The following is a 20,482-nucleotide window of genomic DNA, read 5'->3' on the forward strand; positions in this document are numbered from 1 at the left end:
CTTTATCCATTCATCTGTTGATGGACACTTAGGTTGCTTCCATGTCCTGGCTATTGTGAATAGTGCTGCAATGAACATTGTGGTACATGTCTCTTTTTGAATTCTGGTTTTCTCAGGGTATATGCCCAGTAGTGGGATTGCTGGGTCGTATGGTAGTCCAAAGAGAGTTTAAAGTTAGGTTATACTACGGAAAACTCAGGAGCCTGCCTGTATTCCAGGTTATACATTTCTTTCCCTTCTGTCTCTATTTACTTTTTTTTGTGTGTGTGTAGTACGCGGGCCTCTCACCGTTGTGGCCTCTCCCGTTGCGGATGCGGGCCTCCCTCTGCTGTGGCCTCTCCCGTTGCGGAGCACAGGCTCCGGACGCGCAGGCTCAGCGGCCATGGCTCACGGGCCCAGCCGCTCCGCGGCATGCGGGATCCTCCCAGACCGGGGCGCGAACCCGGTTTCCCTGCATCGGCAGGCGGACGCGCAACCACTGCGCCACCAGGGAAGCCCTATTTACTTCTTTAAAACAGGCAACTAGAATTTTTATTTTCTAAGATGCAGTATTTCTCATCCCATCAACTCCCAGCTGTGTGGGACTGAAGACAGAGACATATCTAACTGTCCCTTGGGAGGACTTTCTACACAGGGAACCAGTCCACCTATGGATGCTGGACTGAGTGCAGCAGGTCTCCAAACCCACAATCATTTGGCCAAATGGTACAGGCGTCCCCGGCTTTTTGAAAGTTCACTTTATGCCACTTCACTTTTACGAAAGACCTTCATTAGTACCTGTTTTCACTAACCTAAAGAAATCTGAAGGAGATTTTCACTTTTATGAAAAAAGGCAAAAAGTGACCATAGCGTTCAACATTTGTTTAGCAGGAGCTGTTACAGAGGCAGCATGCACTCCAAGCAGTGAGAGCAACACCACCAAGTTCCTTCCCTGGGAACTTCACTCGGCATCTCAGCCTCAGTCCTCCATAGCTTTGAACTGTGTCTGTGAGCATCTGTGCTTTATCTCAATTTATTGTGTGCGTCCATTAGCAAGATGTGTCCTAGGGTAATTGCTTTTTCACTTCCACAGGAACATTGAAAAGACCACATTAAGATTGACATTACAATTTGGGGGAGAATGTAGTTTCCTGAAAAATTTTTTCAGGGAAGGACCTACCAGACTTACGCATCATATAAGTTCACACTCTAAGGTGGGGTGGGGGAATCCCTAAGAAATAACTGGTCAGAAGTGATTTTTATCTAGACCCTACAGATACTCAATTTCTTAATAAGGCCTTTCAGCTTGAAAGAGGACATTAGGGTCAGGTACGCTCCGATCAAGGCATTCTTTTTACCTCCCCTGGTTGACACTAGACCCTGGTGCATCAGGCGATAATAGTCTAGGTCAAGCACACATTCAGGATGGGAAAGTACTAATGTAGATACAACATATCTTCTGTAAGATCCTAGAGAAATCTGCAGAGACTATAGTACCAGGAATAGGACAAAACAGCCTCCACAGAAGCTGTACAGGGATGGACAAACTCTGGTCAGAGAGAGAGAATTATCCATGGCAGGGCCTGCAAGACTCCACACTAAGAACTTTTCATGGGCCCAAAGTCGTAAAGACTGAAGTTTCCATGTGATTCTGCCTTAGAGTTCTTACATAGTGTTGACAGCAACCAGGATTCATATGCTAGATTCGTAACCATGGATCAGCGTCCTGGTGAGATGTCCTTCACTATTATTCCTGGTTAGAAAAATTGCTTCAACTTCCCATCTGCGAGGGGACTGGAGAATGAGGCAGGAGCAGCTAGGTCAGGTTTTCTCTGGGGAACACACAGTCAGGTATTCTAAATGACACTGGATTCCATTGCTTCTTCAAGAAGCCACCTAGATTTTCATTGTTGGGAAATCCAATCAGTACCCAAAAGAAAAGATAAATGAATCTGTCAGCCAGCTGGGAGCAAGACAGACTAACAAAGCTCAGCCTAGAGGCACTGCAGCAAATGTCAGAAAATGACAGTGATGAGAGTTTGACTCTAAAACTTGGAAGACATATCCCTGGCAGGTGCGGTCCCCAGTCAAGGTCAGGCACTGTGAGAAGCACCATCTATAGAAACTCTGAGACGAGAGTGTCTACCCCAAGACCAGACCTAGAAGCTCAGGAAAGGGAAACGACCTGCCTATGTAACATGGTTTTAAAATATCCTGGAAAAACATCTCCTTCTTCAGCCTATAGCTCCGTTAGACTAGCCCTCTACATTGTAGTGTGAAGTAGGTTTTTTTTTTCCCCTTTCTCCAGTCTTATCTATTTCTAATGTATCCTGCATGTTGCTCCTAAGTGATCTTTCTAAAATATATGCCTAATGCCATATTCTTCTCCAAAGCCTTTCAATAACTCCTTTTAGCTCTCAGATAAACTTCGAACTCAACTAAGCCTTTGTCATCTTTCGTGATCTGGTTCCCATCTTCCTCTCCAGCTTCCCTTCCACTTCTTCTCCCCCTGTATTGAAACGTGCAATTCTCTGAATGGAACCTGTGAATCTGGGCCTCCATACCTTAGCGCATGCTCTTCTCTTTTTGTGGAATAACTTCCTTCTACCTCATGTCAAAAATCTGCTCCAGCATCCCTCTTTACTCTCCCAGCTGGCGAGTGCTCTGTGCCCCCAGTCCCCCAAGTTCCCTCCCCTTAGCACCCGTCATGTGTGACTCTGCTTGTTGGTTACCATTCTGTCCCCTAGAGTCCTTGGGAGAGGACCAATCACTCATCTTTGTGCCCGCAGGCCCAGGAGGATGCCCGTCATGGAGAAGGTGCTCTGCAAATGTCTTACAGCAAGGTTTTTCTAAGGGATGGAGAAGAAAAGAACTGCCTGGGTGGGAAGAGAAGTCCTCATGGGGAGAGGGAGAGGCGGGAAGGCACTGAGAGTATGTTGCTTTAAGTTGGGTTGAGGGCCGAGCTGTGATTCAGCGATGGACAGGTGGTCACACTCCTCTGTCTCGTTGACCCTTAGGTGCCCTCAGTCAGCTGTTCACACTGACCAAAGTCACCTCCTCATTGCCCGGCCTCCCATTTGACTTTGCCCTTTTGGATGAGGGCAATGGGTTTGACCTGTGTTGAGCTACCCTGTCAACTGAAGATGGAGCCATGTCACTTCTTCTCCAACCAGCCTTCTTTTCTGTACACCCCACCCTGTTCCCTCACACACCTGTTCATCTCTCTGTGATCAAGTTTTTAAATGCATCAGTGAAACGTCCCCCAACCTGAGCTGATCCTCCTGCTAATACAAAGTGGCAGCTTTTAAATAGGGTAGCCTCCAATTGTCACTTTCAATCATAGGCTCTGCTGAAGGAGACTTAGAAGGACTTAATTGTCTTAGGAAAACAAACAGAGGCCCTCTGCCACAGAGCTTCGTGCCCACAGATAGACAGATAGGAGAGAGGACAAGCTGGCATGCCCAAGATCCTTCCTGTGATCCACCGCCGCCATTTCAGCACTTACAGACCGCGCGTCCCTGCGAGTGAAACCAACAACTGGACATGTCCCTTATCCTTTCCAATTAGCATCCAGCTCCTGTTCTTTCCCTCTTGCTGTCTGCCTCTCTCTGTGCATCTGGCCCTCATAAAGGAACAAGGTCTCTGCTGTTATTCCCCACCTGACCCTCACTCTTCATCTGAGCTGACCCCAGACCTTAAGACTTAGAATGTGACAGCTGAAAACAGAAAGCCTTGTCCACATGAGATCTAGTCGAGCGGCCTCATTGCACAGGTGTGGAAGCTCAGCCAAGGGGAGCCCCGTATAAACAGCCACACAGGCTAGAGTTGAACCCAGGTCTCCTCCCAGTTCCTAGCCCAGTTGGCTCTCTTCTGCTGCATCCGATGTTCTCAACTGGCTAAGCATTAGAATCACCCGGGGATCTTTTTAAAAAAGTAATAAAAACCCTTGCCCAGACCCCACTTCTTCCAGAGTTCTGATTTCACTGGACTTTGGGGGACCCAGGCAGCAGTAATATTTTAGGATCTCCCCACGTGGTGCTAATAGAGAGCTCGAGTTCAGGACCGCGCATGTACCGTAAGGGCTTCTCAGCCTCTCTCCCAGCCTCTGTCCAAATTCACCGGGTATGTGTAGGGAGGGGCTGGGAGGAGAAGTAATTAGGAAGAAGAAGGCTGGGTTACTGTATGTTGGGAGCTAGGAAAAAACTCTAGAAAGAAGTTCAGTGGGCCAGACCAGAGATCCCTACCTAGTGATGTCTGTCTTCCTTCTGAAGAAGGGGTTTTCGGTTTTGTTCAAACCCCTGCTATCAACCATTTTGACTGGCCATGGAGCTTGGTACTAGGTGTTATTCATTTGTGTGGGGTCTTGTGAAGACACAGATAAAAAGGAACCGGCTCTTGATTTCTGGGACAACAGGTTGCACAAGAAACACGTGCAAAATAACAGAACTTTTACAAAGAACCATGCTTCCAGAAGCTTGCAAACACATCAACCCCTGGGCTGTGAACCCAGCAGGCCTACGGCTCATAACTTATTGGTCTCGTAGGCTCAGTGTGTGCTGCTCACAGTAGGCACTCCATAAATGGAGTCAAACTCTGAGCCTCAAGGTGAGGAAAGCACTGGAAATAAGGATGGTCTCATAGGACAAGCACAGAGCGAATTGACCCATCTGTAAAGTCAGACACTCTGGGGGACGGTGGGACACGTGCCCTAAACTGACTCCCCACACCTGGCTGATCACAAGATTCACCTGAGGCTTCTGAAAAATACAGATTCTTGGTCTCCACCCAGACCTATGGGGTCAGTCTCCAAGGATGGTACTTAGGACTCTGCATTATTTTCTAAGCACCTCAAGCAATTCTGATGATCAGTCAGGTTTGGTCGTTTCTGTGTGAGGGAACCTTAAACCTGAAATTGAATCACCACACAGTGAAGGGATTGAGAGTCCTACTTGGATTCAAACTGACTACACTAATTGATTCCAGCCATGACGTGACACCTTGCTAGCTACCCCCCTGCAGCAAGTCCTCTACTTCCCTGAGCCTGGTCTGTCATTTGTAAAACCTGCCACAGGTGGCTCTCATGTGTGTAAAATATTTAGCACCACCCCTGGCAAAAAGCAAGCTGTCGCTAATTGGAAGCTCTTACTGTTTAAGCATCCCTTCCGTGTAGGAGAAGGGCTGGGAGTAGCCTAGACATCAGAGGCCTGACATCTAGGGAGTGTGAAGCTGACTCTTTTCCTCTCCACCCTGGCCAGTCAGGATGGATACCCAGATGCTGGGAAGGAAGTGAAGACTTTCATCTTATGCCACGTTTTCCAGTGTGCAAGGGGCGAGCTAAAGGGCTGCAATCCTTGAGCTCTTGGAACTCATTGGCCTTTACTCTTCTCCACTCATTATGTGATCTGGTAAGACCTTGAACCTCTTTGGACTCCAATGTCCTCTTCGCAAAACGGGGTTGATAATGTCCTATGTCCTCCCATCCTCACAGAGAGCCTGGGAAGATCACAACAGACCTAACCACAGTTCTACCTTGTTTACACTGGGAGTCCTTGAACATTTATGATGGTCAGGCACCGTGCTAAGTGGCCTACATGTGTTATCTCCTACAACCCTCAAAATGGCATTAGAGGTAGGTTTTACTTATGCCCACCTTACAGTTAGGAACGTGAGTCTTGAAGGAGACAAATAACTCAAAGGTCCACAGCCGGTAGGAAGTGGAGTTGGTGATCCAACCCAGGCCCAGGACTTCAGGGTATAAAGTCACAACCATAATAGTGCCTCACGACACCACAGTCCATCAGATTTTCACAGAACCTTCCCGTTCCTTATCTAATTCAATCCTCTCACTGGCCGGGGCGGGGGGTGGGGGGGGCTAAATCCTATTTTCTTCAGTGTCTGAGTGTCATATTTGAACCCAGTTTTTGACCCTGAGGCCTGAGTCTTTCCACTATCCTACTATTTTCTCTAATGGAAGGACTTTGAAACTAAATGCAGTACATAAAGGAACACTTGCTAAACAAGACTAAATGCAGTACATAAAGGAACACTTGCTAAACAAGACTGTACTTTAAAGAATACATTTCTCATCAAATTGAACTTGCTGAATTTAGCTTTATACATTCATTAAAAAAAAAAAACAAAAAACAAAACAACAGCCAGCTGTTTTGACTTGCTAGGAACATAATTGTAAATGAACCCCTATTTAGGAAAATTTGGCAAATAAGAATCCATGATGACAAAATAGATATCTTAAGGGTATTTGCACATTATAAAAGGATTTGCTTTAGCATTGTTTTTAACTGTTCTTTAATAAATTTGTTTTGTTTTCCCTTTCATTAAATACTTGACAAAGTGCCTGGGGTAGGGAGAGGGAGAAAGAAAAAATTCACATGTTAAAGAAAGAGCAACCTGGGATGTCTCTCAATGAAAGTTGCTGGAAACACAGGATCACGTTGACCCAAAGAAATCCTATTATCTACAACTTTTCAGGAACATGACTATTGCACAAAAAGATGTACACCTGAAGCTTCTTGATGTTTAATCGGAGGTTACAAGTAAGACTCAAAGGGCTGGATTTGTGCCCGGTAAGTGAAAAACAGCGCGAGATGGGAATCGGTCGATAGCCCTCTCGTGCTGAAGGCTGCCTTCTGAGTCCCAGTCTGGCTCTCCTGTCCAGAGATCTGTTTCACAGGAACCCGAGAACGTGCCAGGTCCATCAACCATGATGAGCAGGTGAGTGGAGGAGCCCCTGATTTATGTCAAAGCATCCTAGGGGCAGAAGTGCCTTGCGAAAGGACTGTCAGCCCCGATCGGTGAATCAATGAAGTCACTGACCAGGGGGATGGCTCACTCTCTTCATTTTTAGGGATTTTTGTCATGAGAGAAATCACTAAGATCCATTTATGGGCAGGATGATATTAGCATAAAGCTCCACTTTTATGCTTTTCTCGGGGGCAGGGAGGGGAGAAAAGGGAAGGATGCAGGCAAAGGATTTTTGAGTGGTGGTTCCAAGGGAAGGTATATTCCCCCAGCTGAGTGGGGCAGGTTTGAGATGCTGCTCAGGGAAATTTCGAAGTTGTGAGACTCTGATCTGCAAAGGAAAAGACCCACGTTGCACAGATACCCATTTGTCGACTTCCTCTGTGACTGGGCTCAAAATGGCTGTGTAAATAACTCAGCCAGGGAGGACGGCAGAGCAAAGCGCTGGCCGTTATTGTGCTATGAAATATGCATTAATTGCATTAAACATTCAGTCTGAACCTCAGCAGCGAGGCCCTTTTTGTCAGTTTTTATAGCGCGCAGACAGAGCCCAGGATGCGAATAGCAATGGCCTTCTTGTTAGACCCCGATGCTGTAACCCCCGAGCTTCTCCTCAGATGTTCCCGGCGTGGCCTGTGGCTCCCCACTCAGCAGCAGTGGTGCTAATGAGGTCGGGGTCACCAGCTCTCACTCCCTGGGAGCTCCCACCTGCACTCTGTTCCCCAGATGCCGCCGACCGAGTCTTGAATCTCAGCCAGCCATGTCCTACCCTTGTCACTGGTCACAGGGGCTGGGCGTGAAGACGGAGGGCTTGGTAGACTCTGTCCCCACCAATGCACCCACCAGTGGAAAAGCAGCGTCCCTCCAACAAGGGAAGGCAGTTCTCACTTGGATTTGATTATGATGTTTGAAAATTCGAGGTGTATTTTATGAGGAGAAGAAACCACGGCAAGAGACAAGAACCAAGAGTGTATGGATACCTTTGGAAAGAGATTTGGGAGAGAGAAGGGGGGAGGGAGAGAGAGAGAGGGAGGGAGAGGGAGAGAGAGAGAGGATCATGTGTGCCGGAGGAGTCAAGCCTTAGGATTTCAAGGGCCTTTGATCTTCTACTTGTACAAAATGAAGTCCAAGAGTCTCACTCTGGCATTCAAGGCCGTCTTCAATGAGTCCTAACCTAACCTTCCTGGCCCTACTGTGCCCAGCTTCCCTACTTCTGCCATGCTCTAGCTAAACTGGACAACCTGTGTCCCCAATTTGCTTTCTTATCTTCCTGCCTTGATTACACCGTTCCAACATCGAGTGACCAATCATGCCGGTTGGCCAAGGACCGTCCCCATTTCCGTTCTGAAAGGCCCATGTCCCAGGAAACAACTCAGAGCTAGGCATGCCGGGTCATTTGGTCACCCTGCAGTTCCCTCTGCCTGGAATTGATGGCCTCCCTCTCTGCATTTTTGCCTAGATAAACCCTTCAAAGTCATGTCAGATATCAATACCATCTTCTCCATAACCCAGTCCATACTTTTTCACATTGATTTATCTCCCTCCATAAACCTGTAATACTACTTCCTTTACACCTCTCCACAGACTACCTCTCCGTATACCTGTGAATGTGCATGTACGTGTATGAAAACACACATCTGCCACAGCATTTTTAATAACTATATTTTTTATCATGTTGGGGTGCCTTCATTTATTTAACAAATCTTCTATTATCGGACAATGAGATCATTTCTCATTTTTATCATTATAAATAATACTGTAATAAACCTCCTTAAAAAGTACACATTTTCCCAGCTATCCAATATTATCTGAGAGATAAACCCCTCACAGTGGAATTACTGGGACAAAGGATGGATATATTTTAAGGCATTTGATACATATTGACGTTTACCCATCTACTTATATTTTATAAAATTTTATTTTCCTGTATATTTTGCCAGCCAACATATATTTTGTCAAGTTATAATATCTGCAGTTCCCAAAGAGCATTTTTCTAAGCGAATGCCAACTTACATGATCACCAAATACACAAAAGCAGGAGAAATAAATCCAGGCGTGACACAAGCTAAGGAAAAACCAAAACAAGTCTGCTCTTGCGGTAAAGTAGTTAAGCTGTCGTCTTAAGCTCACTCTATCAGAGTTATTGCCGCTTATTCATAAGGGCACCCAGCAACAGCTGTTCACCTGGCCGAGCAAGCTCTCCACAGAAAGATCTCCATATGCTGCAGGGCGAGGCACGTGAGCTGGTTCTCAGACAGAAAATGTCCTTGTTTCCTGGTTCTGTGTGATGATGCTTCAGTCAGAGAGATAGGAAGGAAAAAACCCAGCTCCGAGTCTGGTGGAGGAGAAACCTGTCATCTTTCATTGTTTTATAGGGTTCAAAGGGCTCATCTGTACCTTGTTTCATCTGGGGGTGGACAAACAAAGCAAGTCTGTTAGGGACACTTTTACCGTTGGGTTTGCCCAGAGCCCATAATCAGCAAGTGACTGAACCAGGCTTGGAACTCAGGGCTTCTCGGAGGATCTTGTCACTATAAATACTGAGTAAAATACAAAAGGGAAAAAAATTTTCTGTGACGTTACAGCAGAAAGACAATGCGAGGAAGTGGAATGCTCCTGATATTTTTGCAAATTTTCATATATGCAATCAGAATATGTCTGGGTTAGTTTTAATTTTTCTTTTTTTTTTAAACACTGGAGGTGGTGATGGGCCACTGCCGCCAGGGACATTGGGTGTGGAACTTATGAAATTAGGTTATCTCAGGACTATGGGGAAATGATGGACTATGGGGAAATGATTGGCCATGGACTTAGCACCACCTTGTGTTTCTGGATAAGTCTCAGTTTGGTCATCTGAAAAATGGGGATCTACATCAACTTCTCAGGGTTTTTGAGAGCATGAAAGTGTTTGATTCAACAAGTACCCACCAATACTCTGTCCTGTTCTGTTTATTCTTTGTCACCAGCCAGTTTCACCTCCTCTCGTAGACTCTAAGCTCTTTGAGAGCAGGAATAAAGTGCGGCTAACCTTCAACACCCCTCTGAGAAGAGGTTGTGGATAACATTCTTTGTATGCAGCCACAAATAGATGCAGAATACATGCTATCTTATAAAATTGTACTGTAACATTATCAATTTTATATTGTTATACATATGTTTAGTCAATATTAACTAATATATATACAGACTTTTTATATAAATGGGTTCATAATATAGATATTTTTCTTTAATTTAACAATATAACTTGGACATATTTCCATGTAGGTGCAGATAGATCTTCACTGATCTTTGTATTGGCTACATAATATTTCATCAAATGGACTAAAGTACCATAAATTTACTTAGCTTTTCTTCTATTCATCGATTTTGGGACATTTCAAATTTGTCGCTTTTACAAATAATGTGCAATGAAACATCCTATACAGGTACCATTGTCCACATATATAAGTGCTTCTTTGGAGTCAAACCAAGAAGTAAAAATTTAGGGTCAGAACTCATATATCTTTTACATTTTGATAAATATTTCCAAATTGACCTTCAAAAGGCTGTTCCAAAATATCCTCCTAAACCCAGGAGTATTCTTATTTCATTTAATATAGACCAACCCTGGGTTTTATCATTCTTTCCCATCTTTGCCAACTTAGAGAAAAATTATATCCATTGTCATTTTCATTTTCATTTGTCTACTCATGCCTGTTGTCAATTTCCTGATTGATTTATTTTCCTTATTGATTTATTTGAATGCTTTGTATGTTAAGGATATTAACTCTTTTATGTACAAATCTTAGGTACTTTCGTTACATCATTAATTCTTTCTTATTCTGACATAGAGAAATGTGTGTGAGGTTTTGTCTGTCTTGGTGGTTTTATTTATTAGGATGTCTCTTTACTCTTTCCAGTTTAGGTATTATGCTTTAATTGCCCTATTTTGTCATGTGCTAACTAATGCATTCTACATTTGTGAAATGATAGGAACAATATAATTTATAATGTTCTATGATTTTACATGATCAGAACCTCATTAATTCAGAAAACATACATGGCAGCCACTATAAATTTTTGAAAATGATGTATACCAAAGTATATATTTTAACAAAACATGTAGTCCTTCCATACATAAAGTGCAGCTGTAACTTTGGCAACAAAACACTGCTAAGTGTTAACACTGGAGGTGTCTCAGTGGACCATGTTTAATTTTAAAAATTCAAATTCATTCATTCAAATATATCTGCTGAGCCCCATACTAAAAATATCAATCATCACCATCCTTTCCACAGCCCCTCGAAAAATGGCTGTGTAACGTGACTTTGCCCTGGTCCAAATGATTGGACAAGGAGTGCACACCTGACCCAAGAGCGGCCAGTCCATTGGCTTTATTTTAAAAAAAGAGAGAGAGTAAAGAAAAAGAGATGGGCCAGTCAGATTTCTTTTTTAGTGATTTAATTTTTGGAAACTGAAAGAATAAACCAGTTAGCAGTAGAAGTTGCAGCCACAAGTCATAATATAGAGCTATGCTCTTCTAGGTGTACGCTGCTGTTTTTAAAAAGACAAAACTCTCAACAGGGCCAGCTTCATGGGCGTGCAGCCAGTGGTCAAACAGGGCCCCATGCTTGGATTCGGTGCTTAATTTTATTTCTGAATTTGGGTTTTGTTAGTGAAGTGGATAGGACGATGAAACATGCACCAGGGACCGTAGCCTCATCTCACACAGCCCTGCCCCCTGCTGCCTTCCTGCCCTGCCTCCTCAGACCTGCTCTTCCTCACTGCCCTTCATTGTCCTTCCTGCCCCTCCGCTCACCGGCCAGCAGGGAACTGAGTTTAAGCCAGGGAGGGTCGGGCTCCTGTGACCTGTGGCATCTAGAGATAGGGTGTGGTGACAGCTGTCCCTGCCTGGGGCCGGCACACCATGGCTCATTTGGTGGGCAATTCAGTGGGGCAAATCTCCTGGCCTCCCCTGATCCAGGTACCTAGTGCATTATCATGGGCAGAGGTTGCAGTACCACAGGGCCTTGGGGGGTGCCTGTCTATCTTGGATTGGGGCAGTAAGCTCGTGGCTCCACTTCTGTGCCCCTCCCCTGGGCATGGTGCTCCCATCTGGGGGATGGCAGGAAAGGGGAACCCAGCTGTAGGTGTGAAGTCACAGGGCTGCACCCCTAGGCATCAGTGAGGGTCTGAACTGCTCTGCAAGTATCTCCATGCCTGAAGAAGGATGGTATTAAATAGCAAATATAAAACACCGTACAGGTGGAGACAAAAAGAGACAGAGGAAGAAAGAGGCCTTTGAAGAAAGGACAAACTTTATATTTTAGTTCACATCTAACAGCACTCTTTTCCTCCTTTTTGAACAAGGGACCCCTCATTTCATTTTGCAATGAACCTAGCAAATTATGTGGCAGGTCCTGGCTCTAAGTCAGCCACAGAAGCCATTAGTAAGGAAGAGAGAACAGACTAGATGGAGAGAGAGAAACTGACACATGGCAAGAGGAAGAGCTACCTGGGAATCTAGTGAGTCATCGACTCCAGTCCAGAGACTTACAATCAATCCTCTTCTCTTGAGATAATAGGAGAGGTCTCAGCATCTTGCAACTAAATGAACCTGATTAAATGATGAAAGTAATCACTGCCTGAAAGACAGGCTCTAGAGAAGATGCAAGGATCATAAGTCATAGGCCTTGTTGCAAAGAGAATGAAATGGGGTAAAATAACACAAGAAATAAGAAGAAGAAGAACAGTAACAGTTCACCCCAAGGGCACAGACATTAGGTGAAGCACTCTAAACACACTGTCACATTTAATTCCCACGAAAACCCAGCCACCCCACGAGGAAGGAACTATTAGTTCACAGATGGGGGAACAGAGGTGGTCTACAATGCAGTTGGCCGAGCCAGGACCTGACTTGCAGCCTATGAGAAATCTTCTCAGAATAGTGTAAAGCACTAAAATATTACTTCAGGCTAGGGAAATCAGGGAATGCTTCCCGGAGGCTGTGCCCAACAATTGGTGAAGATTTGCTGAAGGAACCCAATTCAGTAAATGACTAAATGAATGAATGAAAGTGAATTGGATTTAAAGGAAAGCTGCGGGGCGAGGGGGGTGGGGCGGGCAAAAATCCAGGCGGCTCATTCGTAAAAGGGCTGTGATGGTAAAGGGCAACGTGAACTTGGGCACTGAGAAGCAGACCAGTTTGGTTGGAGTTGAGGGTACTTAAAGGCAGCAGAAGGCTGATTAGACCAGACGTTACGATCTCCATTCTGAGGGTTTTACACTGTATCTGGTAGTAGTCTGGAGCCACCGAACAATTATAAGCAGAAGAGATACGATCAAGGTCCTGCTTTAGAAAAGTTAATTAGTCGGTAGTGAGTAGAAACAGAGGGCGGGCAAGAAGATGCGAGGAAGCTGCTATGCTAGACCAGGAAGGCTCCAAGGAGGTGGAGGGAAAGGAATTGATAAGACACACGTCACAGGAATAAACAGGACTCATCGCATAGGTATCTGAGGAGGGTAAGGGGTAAATAATGCCTAGTCTGTGTGCCTGGAAGAAAGACAGCTCTGTCAGCAACACCAACGTCATCTGGTGGATCTATTTCTTACGTTGAGAGGGGCGAGAGGGGAATGAAAAAGGATTCTGGGAAAGATCTTGAAAACACTGTGTTCTTCCTGCATTTAGCCTTTTACTAGTAATGGATTTGGCAAATGCCTTCTTCAAAATTTCAGTCCAGCTCCAATCACATGAATGTGCATTCAGGAGGCTCTCTATGATAAGTGTTTTCTGAATAGAGTCAGAATCTTCGCCTGAAAATAGTGATTTTTTTTTTTTTTTTTTATTTTTTTTTTTTTTGTGGTACGGGGGCCTCCCTCTTGTTGTGGCCTCTCCCGTCGCGGAGCACAGGCTCCGGACGCACAGGCTCAGCGGCCAGCCGCTCCGCGGCATGTGGGATCCTCCCAGACCGGGGCGCGAACCCGGTTCCCCTGCATCGGCAGGCGGACGCGCAACCACTGCGCCACCAGGGAAGCCCCAATAGTGATATTTTTCTTTCACTTAATTCAGTTTCCACTCATTTAGAATCTGTGATTCTTCTAACTGGCTAGGCAAAAATTTACCTTTATTGAAGCAAATCCATACTTTATAAACTAGGGCAAATTGCAAGTCTAAACATTTCAAGGGCATGTCTACCACATCTAAGAGAGTAAAATATCTTCATGTAATCCTCACCCTCCACCCACTTACAAGCATCGTTGACTTAAAATGGCTGATGTGATGCTGTTTAGAAATCCCTCTTGTTTCTAAAGGAGATCCTTTCGCTGCTAAACGGGACTCAGTCAGTGTGCTTGAGTTATCATAGGCTCTCAAAAGTAATAGAAGCACGTTTCTTAAACACCTTCTCCATTTCAGCCTTCTTCCTGATTCAGACTGACCTTTACCATACATCACTGTACAGAAATCCCCGACGGGTTAGTTATCATGGTGAGCTGCTAGTCATCTGGAAAGGCGAGGTCAGTGCCTCTTTGTAAGGTCTGCTCACACTCTGAAAAGGGCCATTGGAGTCATGACAAGCAGGCTCGCCCAGGCCGTTCCACCCGGCCACCTTCTAGATCACCCCAGCACACGGCCGAGTCGATTGCTTTCAATTTCCCTCTACCTGAGACCCTGCCATCACGCTGGCCTACTTTGACCCTGGCCTCTGGTTTCCATACTAGGACACGGCTCAGGCAGTTCACGCACCAGTAAGGGGGTCGGTCCTGTAGTTATTGACTTAATTGTAATTTCAAAAAAGCTGCATGTCTGGGAAAGGATTCCCCATTTGTTAGGGTAGAAAGAAGGGGTGGCCTAAACTCATGGATCTGGAAGCAGGGACAAAATTATCCAGTAGGCTGAGGGACTGGAACCATACAAAAATAATTTCCTCAAGTTGCAAATGGGTCCAGGTTGAAATAGACAACCAGGGAAGGCTGTGAAAACTTCCACTCTCAAGGTTCAAATCATAGAACAGGGCCTCACAGCTCTGAGCAAGAGGCAAGATGACCTCAAAAGTCTTTCCACAGAACTCAAAGACTGTACTAATTTGCACATTGGGAAAATATGTCACACGACCACAATCAATGAGAATGATTTTTCCCAGCCCTCAGATAAAATTAGTTGCATTATTGCATTGTCCTCCTATGTACACTGGGGAGAAAGGTGTTGCTTTCCTTGCCTAGTGACTCCTTGATGTTTTAGGCACAGCTGTGTTATAAGAACGGTGTGCCATACAGTGAAGAGTAAAGGGATAAATAAACCACAATCAGAAGGCATGAATCTTTCATCCCATTCTTCTGTTATATTCCCTCTTCCAGCCTTCTGCGTATTTGAGCTATTTATCTATGCATCTCTCTCCCTAAGTGCCTTAAAATGAGCCACCCAGAACCTTTCACAATCTTTGCCAGTTAGCTCTGAACAAGGTAGGTACTCAATAAATGTGTGGTACATTAAACTGGGCCAGCGAGCAATAACTGATTTTGTTTTTTCTCAATGGACCATATTTTTCTAAATGGAAATCCTGGGGTTGCACTTCTGGGTGAAACACCTCACTTTCTTCCCTTCCGCATTCCAGGCATGTGACCTTAGACCTTTGGGTTGGGGTGGGGAGAGTCCAAATTGAGCTCACGGGCATCAAAATCCCCTAAGGCTTCCAAACATGGAACTTGACATTTTCCACATTCTCTAGAGATATTGGTTTACATGTAGACTGCAGTGCCATCCCATTCCTCCTCCTGGCCAATCCAACTCAATGAATTATCTTAACATATCCTTCACATATTTGACCGTTTCAAAATAAACTTACCTCCTGGAGAGAAGTTAGCTGTAGGGTCTCCTGTAGCCAGGCTGATGGGCCCAGAGCTATTATTAAGAGCTAATATTAAGCCAATGACCCCAGATGTCCCAGTAAACACATGGCAGCCACTACACCTGAGACAGCTTGCTCTCCGAGCCAAGACACACACCTGCTGTAGGTATAAAGTGGATTTCCCATGTGAAATTGTCCCTGACACTCCAACTTGAATTGACTCCTTTGCTACCTGACCTTAAGGAAATAAGTTAAATGCTTAATTGGTGAATGTATTTTCAGGTGTACACAAGGGATGGAGGAGATATCTTGCCTGAAGTTAGATAAACTACTTCCCTTTTCCCTATCATTTTCTTTTTTAAAACTTGATTGATCCAAAGGTATTTCGTTGAGTCATGTGAACAACATGCACTTCCAGGCATATATGCATCTCTGGCATATTTACATATAATTATTGTTTTGAGAATAAATGTTAAGAGAGCTGTAACAAATTGAAACTTGAACATGTATGCCAGTGAGCTGTTTAAAAAAACCCAAGTAGAAGAGAAATTCTTAAATCAACAAAGTCACTCGTTTCTATTTGAATTTGAAGATTGTAGCAACTTTCCTTTTGGTCATTAATAATATAGTTGTACCTGATGATAATTAATTTCTTTCTGAGAAAATATTCTTTGGCACCTGCTAGTCAAAGAAGACAGTCTGAGAAGAAGAAATCAATCATCGGTTTCTTGAACCTATATTTTATATTATTAGAAAGGGAATGATTCTCAGATAGAATGGGGCACTGGGTTCCTACCAAAGCATGTCAGAATCACAAAGGCTGGAGAAGGATTAAAATGAAACAAGTTTCCTCACCTCCCACTCTCACCCAGTCCTGCCTGTCTATGAAAATATCGGCTGGATGAGCACCTATTACTAATACATGTTTGTTCTCAAACGTGTAGAACCACAGTCAAGGTTAAGTTTAGTGAACAAAAGTGATGAGAAGAGCTGGATGGGAAGAGAGACAGGGAACGGGAAAATCTTAGCAAACATTTCCTCCAGTTTCCTTGGTCAAACACTACTAACCATTCCCTTTTATAACTCTGAGCTAATTGCCTTTGACTTTTTCACAGTCCTTCCATTTATGTGATTCAGAATAACGTTTGATCTCTTTTATTGCTCCAGATCCGGGTGCCAAAGACATTAAAATTTTACCTGCCTCTCTACTCAGATTCCTTCTCTCCATTCTATTGCCTGTGACCATGGAGGATCTGTTTTACCTCTAAATTTCTTGTCCCTAGCCTCATTACCTTATTTGTCACTACACTGAACTGGATAATCAAATTACCCGCCTCTCCTCTTCTAAGACTCAGAGTTTTATGGTCCTTCCTGACCACACTTGTTCCTCCCTCTGACGCCCTGTGCTCTTCAGCCCCTGCAGGGCATCCTTCATTCTGTGTGTGGGGGTAGGGGTCCCCGAGACAAGTGTATTTAGCTCAGCCTCAAAAACTTTTCCTTGTGGGCCACTCGCCCCTGCCCTGGACGCCAGGATCAGCCACCCAGCTTGCAGTCTCATCCATAACAGCTCCCCAATGTGTCTGCAGAAGCGACCCACACAATGTGATGTAAGGGGCTCCTAGAATAGCTCGCCCTAAATAACCCACACCACTGACACCTGACTTTACGGAAGCCCTTTTAAAATTATCCAGAAACGAAAGAAAACCCCAAGCTCTGGGCCAGTTGTTCTACATTATTCTAACATGCATTCATGTCATTCATTTCCTCCATAAAGATGGAATTTGATTGTCCCGAACTGAAATGACCTCCCAAGTCTCTATTTCCCACACCACTCAGCCCTCCCAGCTCTGTAGCCTGAGCCTGTGTCATATAACCGTTCACAGAGCACGTCCACTCTACAGAAACATAAACTCTCAGAGGCAGGGGCCACAGACAATACCTTATTCATCCATGTATCTGCCCATATATAGCACAATGCCTAGCACTTAGCCAATTTTCAATCTACATTTGTGGAAGGGAAATAGGAAAAGGGAGGGAGAGAAACAAAGAAGCTGGGTCTAGTGTTGCAAGACAGCTGGGGACAGTGCCAACCCTTTACTCAGGGGGCTTGTGGTTCCCCCAAACTTTTGTTTCTCAAATCCTCACTTCAAGTTCCTGTTATTTATTATTCAAGTGTGTTTGCATATGTGCTGCCTTGGACTGAAGTCCAAATGTTTTTTTCTGTTTTCCAGTCTTAATTTCTGAATCTCTTGTGGTGGCTTGTTCCCACCATTCATCAATCTTTCTTTGGTTTCCTTTAGGAAATGTATGTAGATTTCTAACATTTGTCCCCCATCTTCCTGAGCGTTCCCAGGCAAAAAAATCATTTAATGTCTTTCAGCCACATCTACCTCTTTTTTCAATAAATTACTCTTTGCTGTGTCTTAGCCGTCCAACTGTCTCCATCAGTGACCCCTGCTTTCTTTATGCACTTGGAAAATTTTCCCATGATTTCTCTTAACCTTCAACACGGTCCCTTTTCATTCGCTACCTTTGCCTTTCTTATCTCTTTTTACAGTCTCTGGACTTTGTTCCCTAATCCTCCCCAGCAGTCTCTGTACCTGATGCTTACTGCCTCACATATGTCTCTTTCTTACTTTTGATTACTTTTTTTTCACTTGTTCACCCACATTGTAGATTCTCTTATTGCCAGGACTGCATGCCAGATGACCCCTGAGTTTATATTAATTTATATTTGAAGACTTTTCATTTCCAATGCTGTTCTTCATTTCTGCCCTCACTTCAGCCCATGTGCTTTCACCTGGCCTGTCTGACGCTCTTTAGAAATGCATGGCATCTTTATGAAATGGGACAGTGACAATGAACTCCATTTCCAGCCTCAGCTGCATTACCTGCTCCCCCAAAAGTAACATGAGGTCAACAAGGTGCTCTTCTCTTCCCAGAAACTGTGTCCATAAGGAAATAACCCTTGTAAACAGTAGGATGAAAATTCCCTTCCATGTGTTGTCGACAAACCATATGCCACCCAGGAAGTGGACATTCTACAAGGAGAACCACAGAAAGAAAAAGGCTCCTTTCGGCTGAGCCTCCTCCAGCCCCTCAGTGATTCGGAGCCCACAGGCTGCCTTCAGAGGAAGAGAGGGCTCTGGACCCAGAAGATGGAGGATTGCGGCCCCACTCCTGGCTTTGCTGCTAACTAGCTATGGAATCTAGTACCCTTCTCTCCCTTGTCCTCTGTCTGCTGCCTCAGCCTCAGTTTCCCTCATCTGTCAAGTGAGGGATGAACTCCAAAATTAAGAGTCCCACCTGCAAATCCAAGAGGGTCCATTGCGACAGTTTTCTCTCAGTTGCTGCCATAAATGACATAAGCAGACTTTGTCCTCATTATTCACACCCTCCCTTGTGTTCTTTTCTCCACCCCACTTCATTTCCATCAATGCTGTCCTGTTTTGTCATTTGCAACCCTCCTTCACCCTCCCCAAACGTTCCAGAAGTAGGAAGGCTCCCAATGTCATGGAGACACAAGGGGCTGAGAGGGCTGCATGGTGCAGTGTGAAGCCAGCCCAGGATGCAGACTTCCTGAGCTCACATACGACTCTTCGACGTTGGGTGTGTTACGTGGCCTCTCTCCATGTTTGTGTTTCTCATCTGCAAAATGGGGACGACTTTCATACCCAACTCAGAAGGTTCCTGAAAGGATTAAGTAAATTAATACTCACAGAGCATTAGAATAATACCTAGCAGGAAGTGAGTACTGTATGAATGTTAGCTAAAGAAAAAAGATTTATGTTTTAGAAGATTTCAAATCTTAAAATAAAAGACAATTCTGTCATATAGAGGGAAGTAAGTCAGAAAGAGGAAAAAAAATACTGTATGCTAATCCATATACATGGAATCTAAAAAAAAAAAAATGGTACTGATGAACCCAGTTGCAGGGCAGGCATAGAGAGGTAGACATAGAGAATGGACTTGAGGACATGGGTGGGAGGGCGAAGCTGGGGCGAAGTGAGAGGAACATCGACATATACACACTACCGGATGTAAAATAGTTGGCTGGTGGGAAGCAGAAGCATAGCACAGGGAGACTGGCTCAGTGCTTTGCCATGACCTAGAGGGATGGGATGGGGGGATGGGAGGGAGGCTCAAGAGGGAGGGGATATGGGGACATGTGTATGCATATGGCTGATTCGCTTTGTTGTACAACAAACCAACACAGTATTGGGAAGCAATTATACTCCAAAAAAGAGCTATTAAAAAAATAGATAACTAATAAGGACCTACTGTATAGCACAGGGAACTCTACTCAATACTCTGTAATGACCTATATGGGAAACAAATCTAAAAAAGAGTGGATATATGTATCTGTATAACTGATTCACATTGCTGTACAGTAGAAACTAACACAACATTGTAAATCAACTATACTCCAATTTTTAAAAAAAAGACAATTCTAATGCATCAGTTTCAAGAAACAATAAACTATATAAAGGTTTAGAGGCTAGGAGGACTGTTGTGTTTCCCTAAAATTACAACACAGAGGCTGGCATCTTCTAAAAGCACACACACTGGTCCTATGGGGACTGATCTTAGAGCTCAGATCTTAGATTTTAACCCAGCTGTATTATTTTATATCAAAACTCCAGTTTCCATAGAAATATTCAGTATATTTTTTGAGGGTAACAAACCAATTAAAGAATGTTTCACAGTAGGTCCCTTTTGGGTTCCCAACCAGAGAATCTGTATGATCTCTGAGACCTTTTAGTTTCTGTTATAGACACAAGTTGTAACCATGAGGTGACCTAATTTTAAATTTCTCTCTGCCACTAGAACCTAAATGTATCATCTCCAGCAGGTAAACTCAGTCAATGCATAAAATCTACCATGTTTTAGAATATCCTTCTCTATAGGTAAGGGGATAA

The sequence above is a fragment of the Physeter macrocephalus genome, chromosome 4, assembly GCF_002837175.3.
Source record: "Physeter macrocephalus isolate SW-GA chromosome 4, ASM283717v5, whole genome shotgun sequence".
In the NCBI taxonomy this organism is placed as follows: Eukaryota; Metazoa; Chordata; class Mammalia; order Artiodactyla; family Physeteridae; genus Physeter; species Physeter macrocephalus.